The following is a 15,389-nucleotide window of genomic DNA, read 5'->3' on the forward strand; positions in this document are numbered from 1 at the left end:
CAAAAATTTGGAGAATTTGAAGTGCTTTGCATGTCATAAGGTTGGGCATATCGGGAGAGATTGTCCAGAAAAGAAAGGGAAGCAACAAGAAAAACACTCTGGCCGTAGCTTCAGATGGATATGACTCAACATAAATATTGGTGGTTTGTAAAGGTGATCAAAACCACGAATTAATACTGGATTCAGGGTGCTCCTTTCACATGTGCCCTATATGGTCCTGGTTTGGAAAGTTGGAGGAATCAGATCAGGGCATGGTATTGTTGGGGAATAATCAATCATGCAGGATAAAGGGCTCTGGAAATATCAGAATAAGGATGCATGATAGGATTGACAGAGTACTCACTAATATGAGGTATGTGCCCGAGTTGAAGAGAAATTTGATATCATTGGGAACACTTTATGCTCAAGGATACTCATTCAAATCAGGAGCAGGAAGTTTCTCAGTGTCTAAAGAGTCTCTGGTTAGATCAAGAAGAGCTATGGAGGATTTTTGTCGATGGATCATCGTGTCAAACAGAAAGCGGGGCCGGGATTGTCATCATATCACCTTGGGATAAGGAAACTAATATCTCAATCAGGTTGGATTTTCGAGCCTCCAACAACGAAGCCGAGTACGAGGAACTTTTACTTGGATTAAAGGCTGCACAGAATCTTGGTATGTCCCGGGCTGTATTATACTCGGATTCCCAATTGGCCGTTCAACAAAGTAATGGAAAGTTTGAGATTAAAGATGAGAAGATGTTGAAATATTCCAAAACCTTAGATAAATCCAAAGAAGGATTCATCGAGCTGAATTTCAAGCTCATACCCCGAACTGACAATGTGAAGGCCGACCACTTGGCCCGTCTAGCCAGTGCCTTGGTCGATCGCCCTGACCCCATTGTCCCAGGTTGGGAACTTGTGTCTCAGCTGGAAACTCTTGATGATATTATAGCTCAAGTACAAGAAGGGGATTGGAGATACGATATACATAAATACTTGAATGAAAAAGAATTACCAAACGATAATAAGAGAGCTAAGGAATTAAAACGAAGGGCCTTGCGTTTTGTCATGATCGACCGAATTTTTTTTAAAAGATCTTTTTCCCAACATTTGTTGAAGTGTTTGGGCCCTGACAAGACGAATTATGTATTACGAGAAATTCATGAAGGTTCTTGCGGAAGTCATTTGGGCAGTCTTGCTTTAGCTCGGAAAGCTCTCTTAGCTGGTTTTTTCTGTCCTACTATGCGAAAGGATTCATCAGATCTGATCAATTCATTTTAAATAATTTCCAGAGTCATGCCAACTTACAATGGAGACCCGCGGAATATATGAAGGCAGTTGTGGCTGCCTATCATTTTGATCAGTGGGTAATGAATATCGTCGGGCCTTTCCCTGTTAACATGGGACAAAGAAAATTCTTGATGGTTACAGTCGATTATTTTTCTAAATGGGTGGAGGCCGAGCCCCTAGCTAAAATTACAGAGAAAGAAGTGCTCAGTTTTCTATGGAAAAATATGGTGTGCCGATTAGGGATCTCGCGCAGGTTGGTGTCAGACAATGGGAGGCAGTTCTGTGGAGCTAAAGTTCGAGCATGGTGTCAAGAGATGAAGATCGAACAAATTTTCACATTTTTAGCATACCCGCAAGGGAATGGACAGGTAGAAGTTACCAATAGAACAATAGTTCAAGCTCTTAAAACACGCCTTGATACAGCCAAGGGAAAATGGGTAGAAGAGCTCCCTTCGGTGCTCTGGTCTTACCGAACTACGGCCCGATCAGGAACTGGTGAAACTCCATTCAGCATGGTATACGGGATGGAAGCCGTCTTGCCAGCGGAAATTGGACAAGAGAGTGCTCAGATAATGGCATACGGAGAAAAAAAATCAAGAGCTGAAGGCAATGAATCTTGACTTACTGGAAGAGAATAGAACCCGAGCAGCAATAAGACTTAAAGCCTATCGAAAAAGAATGACTTGGGCTTACAATAAAAGGGTGCATCCAAAGGTTTTTCAGGAAGGAGACTTGGTTATGCGAAAGATTCAACATCAAAGAAAGAGAGGAAAATTATATGCCAAGTATGAGGACCGTTTAAAGTGATAGGGAAAGCCGGAGTGGCTGCTTATTACTTGGAGGACGCCCAAGGCAAAAAAGGAAAAAGGCCGTGGAATGCTCAAACTTGAAAATATACTATTCCTAACATCTCAGTTCAGGTCTGTTTTTGTTATTCGTTGCACTGAGCTGGTCTCCAACTATTTTAGTCATATTTTTGTGCTATTTAGTCAGTATTTAATTATGTTTCAAGAGTCAGTCCTGTCGTCAAGAGTCAGAATATGTTTTATTATAATTTTTGAGAAACATTCTTTCTTAATAAAGTATTATTACTTGAAACATATCACAAAACCCACACCATTGGTAATTAAAAAATCCAGGCAAGGCTGGTATAAAAAATCCAGGCAAGGCGATATCAAAAATCCACCAGTGGTATCAAAATTCCAAGCAGGGCTGGTATCAAAAGTCCACATAAGGGGCATTAACAATCCACACCAGTGGTAATTTAAAAATCCATGCAGGGCTGGTATCAAAAATCCAGGCAGGGCTATTATCAAAAATCCACTTCAGTGGTATCAAAATTCCAGGCAGGGTTGGTATCAAAAATCCAGGCAGGGCTGGTATAAAAAAAAATCCACTTCAGTGGTATCAAAATTCCAGGCAGGGCTGGTATCAAAAGTCCACATCAGTGGGATTAAAAATCCACTTCAGTGGTCTCAAAAATCCAGGCAGGGCTGGTATAAAAAATCCACTTCAGTGGTATCAAAATTCCAGGCAGGGCTGGTATCAAAAGTCCACATCCAAGGCATTAAAAATCCACATCATTGGTCTCAAAAATCCAGGCAGGGCTAATATAAAAAATCCACTTCAGTGGTATCAAAATTCCAGGCAGGGCTTGTATCAAAAGTCCACATCAGTGACATTAAAAATCAACATCAGTGGTCTCAAAAATCCAGGCAGGACTGGTATAAAAAATCCACCAGTGGTATCAAAATTCCAAGCAGGGCTGGTATCAAAAGTACACATCAGTGGCATTAAAAATCCACACCAGTGGTAATTAAAAAATCCAGGCAGGGCTGGTATAAAAAATCCACTTCAGTGGTATCAAAATTCCAGGTAGGGCTGGTATCAAAAGTCCACATCAGTGACATTAAAAATCCACAACAGTGGTCTCAAAATTCTAGGCAGGGCTCGTATCAAAAGTCCACATCATTGGCATTAAAAATCCACTTGTGGTATCAAAATTCCAGGCAGTTCTGGCACTCAAAAACTACTTCACTGGTATTCAAAATCCCAGACAGGACTGGCACTTAAAAACCCACCTCCGTGGTAATATAAAATCCAGGCAGGAATAACATACTAGGTCCAATCAAGGCCTTTCATTAAGTAAGTCGCAAGAATAAGCTGACATGTTACGATGTTTGGGCATTATATCTATAAAATTTATTATCTTTTCAGCATTAAAGCTAAATTCATTTTTAGCAAGAATTTCAATCGTGGAAAAAAGTTACTATCCCCAACTCTTCAAGATCACGACATAACTCGGGTCTATGCACTCCTAGTATAATTGAACATGCCCGATCCACAATTCGGGCCTCGTATGATTGACCGAATGTGGGGAGTTCATCACTTTGGGACTGCATTAGCCCAGAGAGCCATACTTAGAAAGGATCACAGACCTGTAATTCAATACTATTTTTCAAGGCATGATGAATTTTGTATCATACTTGGGAATATTTGGACAAAAGATGTGAAGTGGGGAAACAGGCAGAGAATTAATAGAAACTCAAAACCAAACAAGCATTCAATGTGTTAAACCCAAACTGAAAATTCTAAAAACAACAAAATCCGACCACACAGGGTCCATAATGAAACATGTTTTTTTTTATCAACAAATCAAAAGGGGAAAATATCTAAGGGGCAGGACCATCGGTCTGCTCGGTGGTCTATCCCTGGTCGGGCCCTTCAAGCGTTTCTTAGACTACCTCTTATTCATCTGGCATGTCCTCCAAGGCCTTCATAAAATCCAAGAAAGTGGCAGGATGCTCGGCCTCCGAATAGCCATTAGCTCGAAATTGAGCTAGAAATCCTTTGAAGCCTTTGTCAAAGAAGGCAGCAGCTTTGACGACCACCAGGTCGAAAAACTCGGAAGAGTTCAAGAAATATTTTTTCTTTTCCACCCACCCAACCTCCTGGGAAGTTTCCACCTTCCTGGTCAGGCCCCAAACCGTAGTTTCAAGTTCTACTTTCTAAACTTCCAGCTCAGCAATCCGGGTATTGGCAGCTTCCAGGGCAGTGCGACATGACTTAACCTCAGCCTTCATTCTGTTCACTTCCTCATCATGTTCAATCTTCATGACACGTGTTTTCCGCGTAAGATCAGACATACGAGCCACAAAGGCCTCTTGGTTTGCGGTATGGTCTTCATGGGCTTTTAGAGCTCGGCTGGTGATCTCCCCTACCCAAGCTAGAGCCTGGAAAATAACATAATAATGAGATAAACAGGGGCTCGAAGTACAAGGTAATAAGATAAAAAAGTAGTAACATACTTGCATAAAAGCCAGGGCGAAGTTTTGCTCAGCCTCCAGGTCTGGCACATCCAAAAAAATTTTTAAATACGGACGAGAGATTAAATTTTGCGTCATGCCCAAGCTTCCTTGTGTGTCAGGTCGTGAAAAGGACATATCAGGGACCCCGGACTGGAAAGCCAAACCCCGAGCCACGGCATCAGGCAAAGATTTGAAGTCCTCTATAGGGCCCTTGCCATGGGCTTGGGACGAAGAAACAGGAGGATGCTGCTGGAGCTTGGGAAGGCCAGTATGGCTTTGCTCTTTTGCTTTGGAGGCCTTCTTCCTGTACTTCTCGATGGTGTCTGGCTCAGGGTGAGAACTAGCTTCCGCATCTCTTCAGTCTTCTTTCTTTTTAGGTTTTTCAGAGCAGCTCTGATGTTAGCTGGCATTATGGCTGAACGAATTTTGTCGTCTGACAAATAATAATGCAATAGATGAGCAAGTATACAACAGTTTATATAAGGATACATTGGGTACAGGGTACTACCTACATCCCCTTGGATCTCTATCCCTTTCTCACTGAAGCCGTAATTGCAGAGAAAATCGTCTTCGATCAGGTTCTTGATGTCAAAATTTTGAGCGGACATCGTGTTAAGAAAATTGGTGAAGTCAAAAGATGACAGAGTTGGGGGGTCAGGAGTCGTGAAGTTAATTTCCCAATTAGCTCGGCATTCCCAGGGCTGGTCGGGCTTGACAAAAAATTATCTGTTTGTCCAGCCCTTGTGAGAGCTAGGTTTTTCCCTAAAAAATGGGTACTCGGGTCGCATAGAAATATAAAAAAGGCCCGGGGCGGTCTTTTTAATTTGAAGGAATTTGAGAAAATTCCCTATCTAAGGGGACTCTAAAAAAGCAGAATAAGATACCCAGAGAGAGGATAGAACTAAAAGAGTTCGGTGTCAATTGACTGGAGCAAACACAAAAATATTGAAACAAGTGCAAAACACAGATTGGGATGGGAAATCTTAAACCCATTTTTACCTCATCTAGGCTAAAACTTTAAAATCACGGGGTGGTTTGTGAGCTCGGTCCTTACGGCTCAGGATCGTGAGGTCGTAAGAATCGGGCATACCCGATCTCTCCCTAATGAGGGGACCTATGTCAGGACTCAAATGGGAGGCTAATACCTCAAACCATTGTTTATCTTGGGCAGTTAATCGGGGATCGTCAGGTCTAAGTTTGTAAAGCCTTCTCATTTTTTCCTCTCGAGTTTCAGACAAATCCAGGTCTGAGTTTGGATTATTAGAGTCTGAGTGCTCGGGGTCATTATGGGGAGAGTTGGGTGCCTCTAAAAACTCTAATATTTCCCTATGAGGTCTCGTTGGGGGAAGACATGAAATAGAAAGGGATGCAAGAATTACAGGAAACTGGGTGTGAGTTGGTGCAGGAAAGATCACCTCGGCGCGGAAGAACTAAGGTCAGGTCGGGCGTGCTCTGGAGATTTTGACAGAGTAACAACGTGGTGGTGAAAAGTAAAAATGAAACTTTTTTGGCTGGATATTTATAGAGGAGGTGAATCAATCTGGACCATTGATTTTCATCTTGATCCATGGCTCGGGACGGGCCAAGTCAATGCATTCAGGTCTTGGGAACTGTACCGTCGAAGACATCTGGACCGTTCATAAGAAATACATCACAGGGATCGAAATCTGAGCCGTCCAAAGGAAACACATAGGGTTCGGTATTCTACTCATACTCGGTCTAAATTCATTTTTTTTTAGACCAGTCAGGGAGGTACTATTGATTCCCCGTGAAATTATTCTACCCAAACCCGTTCATTATGGGTTTATAAGGGTTGGCCCAATTATGGGATTATTGTTAGAATATAAGGTACAACCCAGTTTTCTACATGTTAGGTCTTGCCATGATCTGGGCTGCCTCTAATGGGCCGACCCGAGCTAGGCCTAATGGGCCGTGTACACTTTTCTAGTTCAAGTAGGATTCAAATGCGTATGAGATAAACTTGACCATTTGCAGATATTCACGAGACATGGATAATTTTAAGGGTGGTCCAATGAATGAGGAGTCCTACCTCAAGACTAGTTCTACTTCGATTAGGTAATTTGTTCCTCCTACCCCTATAAATACAGGTATTGTTATGGTTTTATTCATTCATCATCCTTCACTCTCAATTCACATATTAACACACTCATATTCTTCAGTTTTCGTCTTCATCACACCCCTTGCCTTTCGTGCACTGACTTAGGTATCGGAGGGCTCACACCGAAAACCCTTTCGGTGTCCCCCTGACCTAGTTGTTGCTTGTGCAGGACCTATCGGTACCCAACCCGACCTGTTTTGGAGAGGAATTATTGGATCAATTCTACCAGACCAAACTCGAGGGAAATTTTTGACTTCATCAACTTTGATGAATTTTGGGCAAGTTTTATTGTTTTGTATCTATTGAATATTGATTTAGAATGATTGATTTTGTTTTAGGTATTTTTTTTTTAAAATTTTTAATACCTAATTTAATTTGTTGTTGGTTGATTGAAAATTTGAGAATTATTCATTTTTAATACATTTTAGATTTGGAAAACTTAAAATGCCTCCTCGTTATTTCAAATATTTGTTGACTTGTTATTGACGTAATATATTGTTTTAGGTATATATATGTATTGTTAAATGTATTTGTTATTTACGAATTGAATTTTATAGTTATTCACGGCAGCAAGAGGACCCGTTTTTTATTTGTCGCCTCAGGTCCTGTTGAACACAGGTACGACTCTGTATATACTGATAGTTAATGATTGATTACTCGAGAGAAAAGCTATATGCGTGCAACGCGTAAAAAAATAAATATATTTTCTTCACAGTTTTTACCATTTACATAGACTTCTAATTGATTAGAATTGACTAAAAAAATTGCAGTTATAAAATATATGGAGAGTATATTAAAATGTTTGGAACATTTAAATTCAAATATTAATTGAGAGAACTAAATTAAAGACATTAGAGATTGGAGTTACTCTTTGCTTTTTAGGTAGTATTTGAGAGAGCTTCTTGGAAGCACTTCTAAGTCTTTCCTTAACAAAATTTTATAATTTTTGAAAATTTTGTTAAGAAAAAATTGAGAAGTCACTATAATACATATAAATTATTGTGATAATTTTTAGCAATTTTAAATTATTATTCTTAAAAAATTATAATTATAATTATAATATAATAAATATTTCATATTATAAGTGTAGTGATATTTTTAAATTTATTATTATTGTTATACTCCCTTGTGAATTAGAATTTCAAGGCTGTGTCTTAGTCAAGAAACTTCTTCAGTGTTTTTTGGCCTCTTTCTCCATTTCGGGCACCTTCTTCAGTCAAGAAGGTGCTTTGCTTGCCGGTCAGAATCAGATGCACAAGAAGTACTATGAGATCGACTACCGATCGAGCAACTTCTTCAGTGTTTTTGGGGATCTTTCTCCCTCCATTTTGCGAAAATTATGGCTATAAAGGAAGGTGCTTAGCTAGATGCACAAAAAGCAGTCTATGAGATTGAGCAACTTATTCTATTGTACGTTGGTATCATCATGTTGCCGAAGTAGTGCGAGGATCGGATGTTGTTCACAGGCAACTAAGCCTTCAATACAACATTGTCCGTGCGATACTAATCGAGCGGCTTACGTAATGGCTAGAATAAGTTTAATGAGCATATGTCATTTTGAGTTTTATATTGCTATTCCTCTTTTTCTGCAGAATGTAATCACTCATATATAGAATTTTTGTGAGGACTCGGGCACTAATCTCTCAAATCATAACGATTTATACAAGATGAAATACTAAACATTTAATCCAATACATGAATTAAGATCAAGCAATCAAAGGCCTAAAATTTTATTTTTTTTTTTTTAAAAATAACAAGGCCTCGCTCGATCGGTAAAAGTTCACCGATCGAGCGAGCACAAATTCAGCAACCTTCTGCTCGCAATTCACATGGCCTCGCTCGATCGGTAAAAGTTCACCGATCGAGCGAGCACAATTCAGCAACTTTCTGCCCGAAATAAACATGGCCTCGCTCGATCGGTTAAAGTTCACCGATCGAGCGAGAATGCTCTGTGCAGAAACTAAAAATCTGCTGTTGCTGTCTAATCCTTTCCATGCCATTTCTAAACATCTAAACAAGATATATCCATGCTAACATGTGTCTCATACAAGCTACCATGATATACCAATGCCAATAAGAATCTTAAACATACTATTAATTCCAAGAATAAAACACATAATAGCATGCTCATAATTCTTGACACCTATCCAAGGAAATGAAACATGTTCATGCCAATTCCCCTAAAATAACATCAAAACTAGAAGCATAATTATACAAGAAACTTCAAAGCCACATCATAAAATACTACAACAAGTAGAGTTCCCACTTTTCATATAAACAATCTCAAGTTTACATGTAGAATCTACATAAGTATCTCAACTAAACTCCAATTGTAGCAACAACATAAACTTCTAAATTCAAGTCTAGTCTCAAGCCTTTAATACAAACATCAAAACATGAAAAGATATTAAAGTCTCAACCAATGTTTTCACATCTAAACATTGGAATCCAAATCTAACATGTTTGAAAAAACATAAACTTCTACTAACACCCGAGTCTCCACTCTAATCTCTCAGTCTCTCGATTCCTTGCCAAGTCAGACTCGCTTACTCTTCAACCTGATGCAATGCACACATACAAGCAAAAAAATAGTCGGATAACTCCGGTGAGAATAAATCTCAGTATGAAAGACATCTATATAAATCAAATAGAAATAACTCAATCAAGTAATTTACTATTACAATCAACAATTTCCTTATACCTTACTTGCCGAATGTTTTTCAAATAAACTCATTCAATATCATAAAGACTCGAATACGGTGGAAGGTTAAAGGATTCAAGTCTTACAGAATCGATAATTTAAAAATTTATATCGTTGGGATCCCGAGAATATAATCAGGCCATAAAATATCAAGCCTTCCACCTACGCTCCCGCTCGGGGTGGTAAAATCTGATATTCCCTGGACTGTGAACACTATATTGAGAACCGTGGCAAAAGAAATCAAGTCAGATCCCTAGCCTCTCACATATAAGTTCACCACGTCCAATATTTTCTTTTCGATTCTGTTTTCAAGGTTTCGAAAGAATTGTGGCTCAAAGGATTTACTCTCAACTCTATAATCAATCTACCACAACTCAACACTTCAAAATAATCTAAACCAACAATCTCAAATAAATTATCCATCATATATCTCAACAAAAAAATCATGTTGAAAGCAAACAACTCATATAACAATTAACTCAATCAACTAAGTCAAGTATTTCATAGAATCATATAAGATTAAGTAAAACACCTAATCATGCATGTATGTGATTTAATAAAATCGAAAACCACCACGTTTTCGAGTTATTCTACCTGTCGAATTAATGTCGAATCATACCTTGATCTTGATCTTTATTTCTCAACCTCTTATAACTTCTGATCACACAACAAGCTTCTTCAAAATCTGCTCAAACCTTCTTGCTATTCCAAGAGCTAGTTGTGTTGAACTTGTTGCTCATTTCAAATCAATTCCGAACTCGTCGACTCGACTTCGATACCTTCCAACTTAAATCTGAATTGAAGTGTTTACAAGTCACATATTAGCATTCAAATTTCATCTAATCTCACAAGTGCTTAAACACTTCAAAGCTTGCCAATAAAACCAACATTCAAACCGGTATCGTATCGATTACAAATCGGCACCGAGAAGTTCTATCTACTAATTCTAACAACTTATACATCCTTCAAACATTGATATCTACTTCATATCAATATCATTTCATCACTACAATTTCGAAATCAGCACTTGCATTTTTCAGAAATTCGACAAACAAGAACGGACGGCGTAACGGCTCGAATTCGGTAATTCCAAAGGCACAAACACCTTCAATATTATACTTCAAACTCATTTTCATACTCATTTCCATCTAATATACACGAAATCAGCAGCCCACAAATTCCAGAAATTTCAGAAAATAATCAATAATTCAAAAACATGTCCAAACGATGATCTTTTCTAAATCCGACTTAGATATGCTATCGTCATATATACTAGAACACGTTTATACAATCAAATCTTAAATCTAACAACATCTCAAAATTAAAACATGGTAGAATTTAGCCAAACTTACGTCAAAGTGTAGCACTCGAAGTCGTGATCGCAAATATACGATCAATTTGAAATTCTACCGGCCGGATCAAATTCTATAAAAATTGGAATATTGAAATCAGCTTTGGAACCCTCTTTCTCGACTTCTCTGATGCAATTGCTGAATATTACATGAATGAATACATTAAATATGATATAAGAAGCCCACGTGTGATTCCACTTAGCATTAGGAAAATTGCCCTTTGGTCCTTAATCTCCTTTGAAATTGAAATTTAATATTAAATCAATCCTCAACCTTGGAGCTGAAATTTTGATACCTTTCCACCATTATACATGTATATATATCTATATACATGCCACCTTTCCAATAAAATAAGGTATTTGCATTTTAGTCCCTAAAAATTCAATATTTGCAATTCAGTCCCTGCTCGAGTTTCTTCTTCAAATTAATTATCTTTAATTTCCAAAACTCGGAATTTCAATCTTAATCCTATAAATATTCAATTAGAATATTTATTCTTTTAATTTAAGAATCCCAAAGTTTAATTCTCAAAACCCGTAAATTCTCAAATTAAATATTTTCGACTCGAAAATTAAATCTCTAATTTCCATAAATTCCCAATTGAATATTTTTCAAATACGAAATTTAAATCTCTAATTTCGTAATTAATATTCATATTTTCAGGGCCTTACAATTCCTCCCTTCTAAGGAATGATTTCGTCCTCGAAATCGCATTCAATCGTACTACTGAATCCCGTAGACTGTAAAGCTGACTGAAGTAATTCTTACTTCAATTCTAAGAGCTTTAGATATCTGTTCTGATATCTTATCTTCTTCTTCTTCTTTCTGACCAAAATCTGTATTGATTATTCATTAGATCATAATGAAATTTCTTTCTGAATCAGATATTACTCCGGAAAGAACATTTCTCACTTAACATGTTGTTCAAGCTTCAATCTCTTACTCTATCTAATCTACTCTGTTCAAATTCGGTACGGATCAATCTTCATATTCTCTGTTTTTTATCAACCACATCTGATCTGATCACCGATACTTTTGCAATACCGCCTCATCACAAATAAAATTCTGCTTTTCTTCTCATTTCGTAATCAAAAACACGATCTCTATATCAATCGAATCACTGGTATAGGAATTGCAATAAATATGTGACAAAAATCTATCAGTTATTATCGAATCAGATACCTTAGTTCTGAGCATTTTCTCAAATCTGGATAGTCACCTCAGACAATCCATCGATCAAAGGGTGGCATAAGGCAATCAAACACTCAGAACTTCTGAAAATCGATGCCACAATCTACCAACTAAATTTAAAGTCTCTGTCTTGACAATAAATTTCAACAATTCCTGTAATTTTATCATATCACTAACTTCTTAATATCTAGCAACTCATATCAATATTACTGCTAATCCAGCGAATTCTTGAATCTGACGAATCTATTTCAATACAAATCGCAACCTCATGACGATTTGAGTAATTTCGAACTAAAATCTGTCGCAAAATTATTCTTGCTTCAACTTTAGAGTTGCTAAACTGATTCATAGATCATTCAGTCTCTTCTTTTCTGCTTCTATTACTGGAAACATAGGTATTGGTAACTCAATTCTGTCATATTGTCTTCCATTTTCTGTTGTCAATACTGATTTCCAAGTAATTCATACAACATTTCCAAACAACTGAATGGATATATAATCTGTTGTAGTGTGCCTTTTCTAGAATGTGATATCTCATGTCTAGATTATCTGGCACAATCAAACGAATATTCATTTCAAAGTTCAGTATCTCTGATCTGCTATCTTGTCTCATATCTCAAGTTCAAACAAAGTCTTTAATCAGTTGATCAAGAATTCTTCTAATTTCTTCTTTCTATTTCTCAAGTTTTGGAAAATCATACAATCAATTCAAAACTCTTACTGATACTCTGAATCCAAATTTCGATCAGTTACGAGCCCAAAAGCATCAAAATATACTGAATGTATATACCAAATGATCAACGACTCTTGAAATTCATAATCAAAGAAACTCACTTAAGTAGAGGTCATCCAAAGATCAAATATTCTGAACGACAAAATCTGCAAAGTGAAACAACTCACTTGCATCTCGACTTTAAGCGAGTGAAGTAAAATAAGACTCTAACAAGGAACAAGAGTCAATCAAAATCAATCGAGGTCGAATACAAAATCTCATAATTGATATCAAGAAATTCAAGAGTCATAATTCTATGATGTAGTAGATCCAGTAAAATCAAAGAGAAGGCTCAACTGTAACTGATTTTCGTAATCATCTTATCAAATCTCTAAACTCGTCCCAAATAATCATGATTGATCCATAAACTTATTCAATACCCAAAATAAAGTGGAACCTGAATTTGGGAACTCGTACTATATTTCAAGTAACACAATCAAATTCAATTCAATCTGATTTTCTTCAAACTATAATTCAGCTTTCTGATACAAGTACTGATATCTTCTTTCATAGTCGTTTACTAAGGTTAGCACATAGCAATTACAGCATACAAAGGCTCAACATACAAATAATGTAACATAATCAATTACTCAACTATATCTGTATGCAATGCACCCAGATTCATAAATATGAAGGCAGATTAATCAAATCTTATAATTACCTGCAGTCTCGTCATCTGGTGCAGTTTGAGCTCAATCATCTGTAGATGCTTGTTGCCTAAGGGTTGGATCTTCATTCAGGTTTCTCCTTGTTCCCCATGGATTAGGACACACTCTCGAAAAATGTTCGACTTGATAGCAACGATGACATTTTCCTAAAGTTCCTCTGCATTCATCGCTAGCATGTTTACCTCCACAGTGAGTATAGTATTAGCCGGCATATTCTGCTTTCTTACCTATACGAAGTTGCTTTAGTCTGCTAGAGCTAGAAGAGCTACTTTCAGACTTCTTGAACTGTTGCCTCAAATGTTGTAACCACTTTTCACTTACACTAACACTACCTCCTGCCTTATAGCTGCTCTGTGATGACAATGGTGACTGAAAGTGCGGTTGTTCGAAATGCTGAGGCACGATTGAACTTTCTTTCTGTCTCATAAAACCGTCTTCAGCTCTTTTAGCCCTGTCAATAGCATCAACCAATCTATTTGGTCGCCCAAAATCTATCCAAGCATAAATTTCCGGATTCAGTCCATTGATAAACAAATTTGTTTGGACTTCTTCATCCCGAATTACGTGAGGAACAAATCGGAGCAAGTTGGAGAATTTAGCAACATACTCATCGATCGTCATATTTCCTTGTTGCAAGCTAACAAATTCTCCTGCTCTATCTTCTCTATAAGATCTCGGAAGAAATTGTTGACAAAATTCAGTCTTAAATACCTGCCAAGAAATTATTATACCTCTGTTTTCTAGACATTGCTTCATCGCAAACCACCAGCTTCTTGCTAAATTTTGCAGTTGGTATACAACAAGTTTGATTCTTCGTTCATCAGAGTATTCTAAAGATTCAAACAATTGATCAAGCTCTTCTAACCAACCTTTACAAACATTAGTATCTTCGGTACCTTTCAGAATTGGCGGATTATAAGTCTGAAATCGTTCAAATAGCACTTCCATCGGTGTGAGTGTAGCATTCATCGATTCTGATAGGTTATACAATATTGGTCTGTTCAATCGGAGGTAATTCCTTCACTTGCGGAGTACTGTTCGGTTCAATCTGGGGTGCTTACATCACCCAAATAACCTGACTTACTTGAAAAGAAAATTCATAAGCAACACAGAGATTATACTATTCAAATCATTAAAAATACATATAATCTCATGCTTTGCCATAATACACATGCTTACAATTCTTCATGCTATTCAAAGAAACATGCTTACAAGGAATTCAAAAATTCATGTGAATTCATATAATCAGGTAAACACATAAGCATATAAGCATATAATTCCTTCAATCAGTAAATCATGTTCGCATACATTATATCAAAGTAAGTAAAGCATAAATCAAGCAATACTAAAAATGCATGCGACTCGATCTACCCCGCTCAACTTATAACTCATTCCAAGAACTTACGCTCTGATACCACCTGTTGTGAGGACTCGGGCACTAATCTCTCAAATCATAACGATTTATATAAGATGAAATACTAAACATTTAATCCAATACATGAATTAAGATCAAGCAATCAAAGGCCTAAATTTTTTTTTTTTTTAAAATAACAAGGCCTCGCTCGATCGGTAAAAGTTCACCGATCGAGCGAGCACAAATTCAGCAACCTTCTGCTCGCAATTCACATGGCCTCGCTCGATCGGTAAAAGTTCACCGATCGAGCGAGCACAATTCAGCAACTTTCTGCCCGAAATAAACATGGTCTCGCTCGATCGGTTAAAGTTCACCGATCGAGCGAGAATGCTCTGTGCAGAAACTAAAAATCTGTTGTTGCTGTCTAATCCTTTCCATGCCATTTCTAAACATCTAAACAAGATATATCCATGCTAACATGCGTCTCATACAAGCTACCATGATATACCAATGCCAATAAGAATCTTAAACATACTATTAATTCCAAGAATAAAACACATAATAGCATGCTCATAATTCTTGACACCTATTCAAGGAAATGAAACATGTTCATGCCAATTCCCCTAAAATAACATCAAAACTAGAAGCATAA

At 37.4% G+C, this 15,389-nt stretch overlaps 1 long non-coding RNA gene across 1 annotated transcript; it reads right to left on the reverse strand.

The window, feature by feature from the left end:
• Positions 1-9,146: 9,146 nt before the first annotated feature.
• On the reverse strand, positions 9,147-10,861 carry LOC140879724 (uncharacterized). The gene is made up of 3 exons (XR_012149496.1): positions 10,753-10,861; positions 10,020-10,193; positions 9,147-9,257 (listed from the first exon to the last, which is right to left on the reverse strand). It is a non-coding gene; the product is annotated as an uncharacterized lncRNA (long non-coding RNA).
• Between the last annotated feature and the right edge of the window lie 4,528 nt (positions 10,862-15,389).

This window comes from Henckelia pumila, chromosome 2 (assembly GCF_033568475.1).
Source record: "Henckelia pumila isolate YLH828 chromosome 2, ASM3356847v2, whole genome shotgun sequence".
In the NCBI taxonomy this organism is placed as follows: Eukaryota; Viridiplantae; Streptophyta; class Magnoliopsida; order Lamiales; family Gesneriaceae; genus Henckelia; species Henckelia pumila.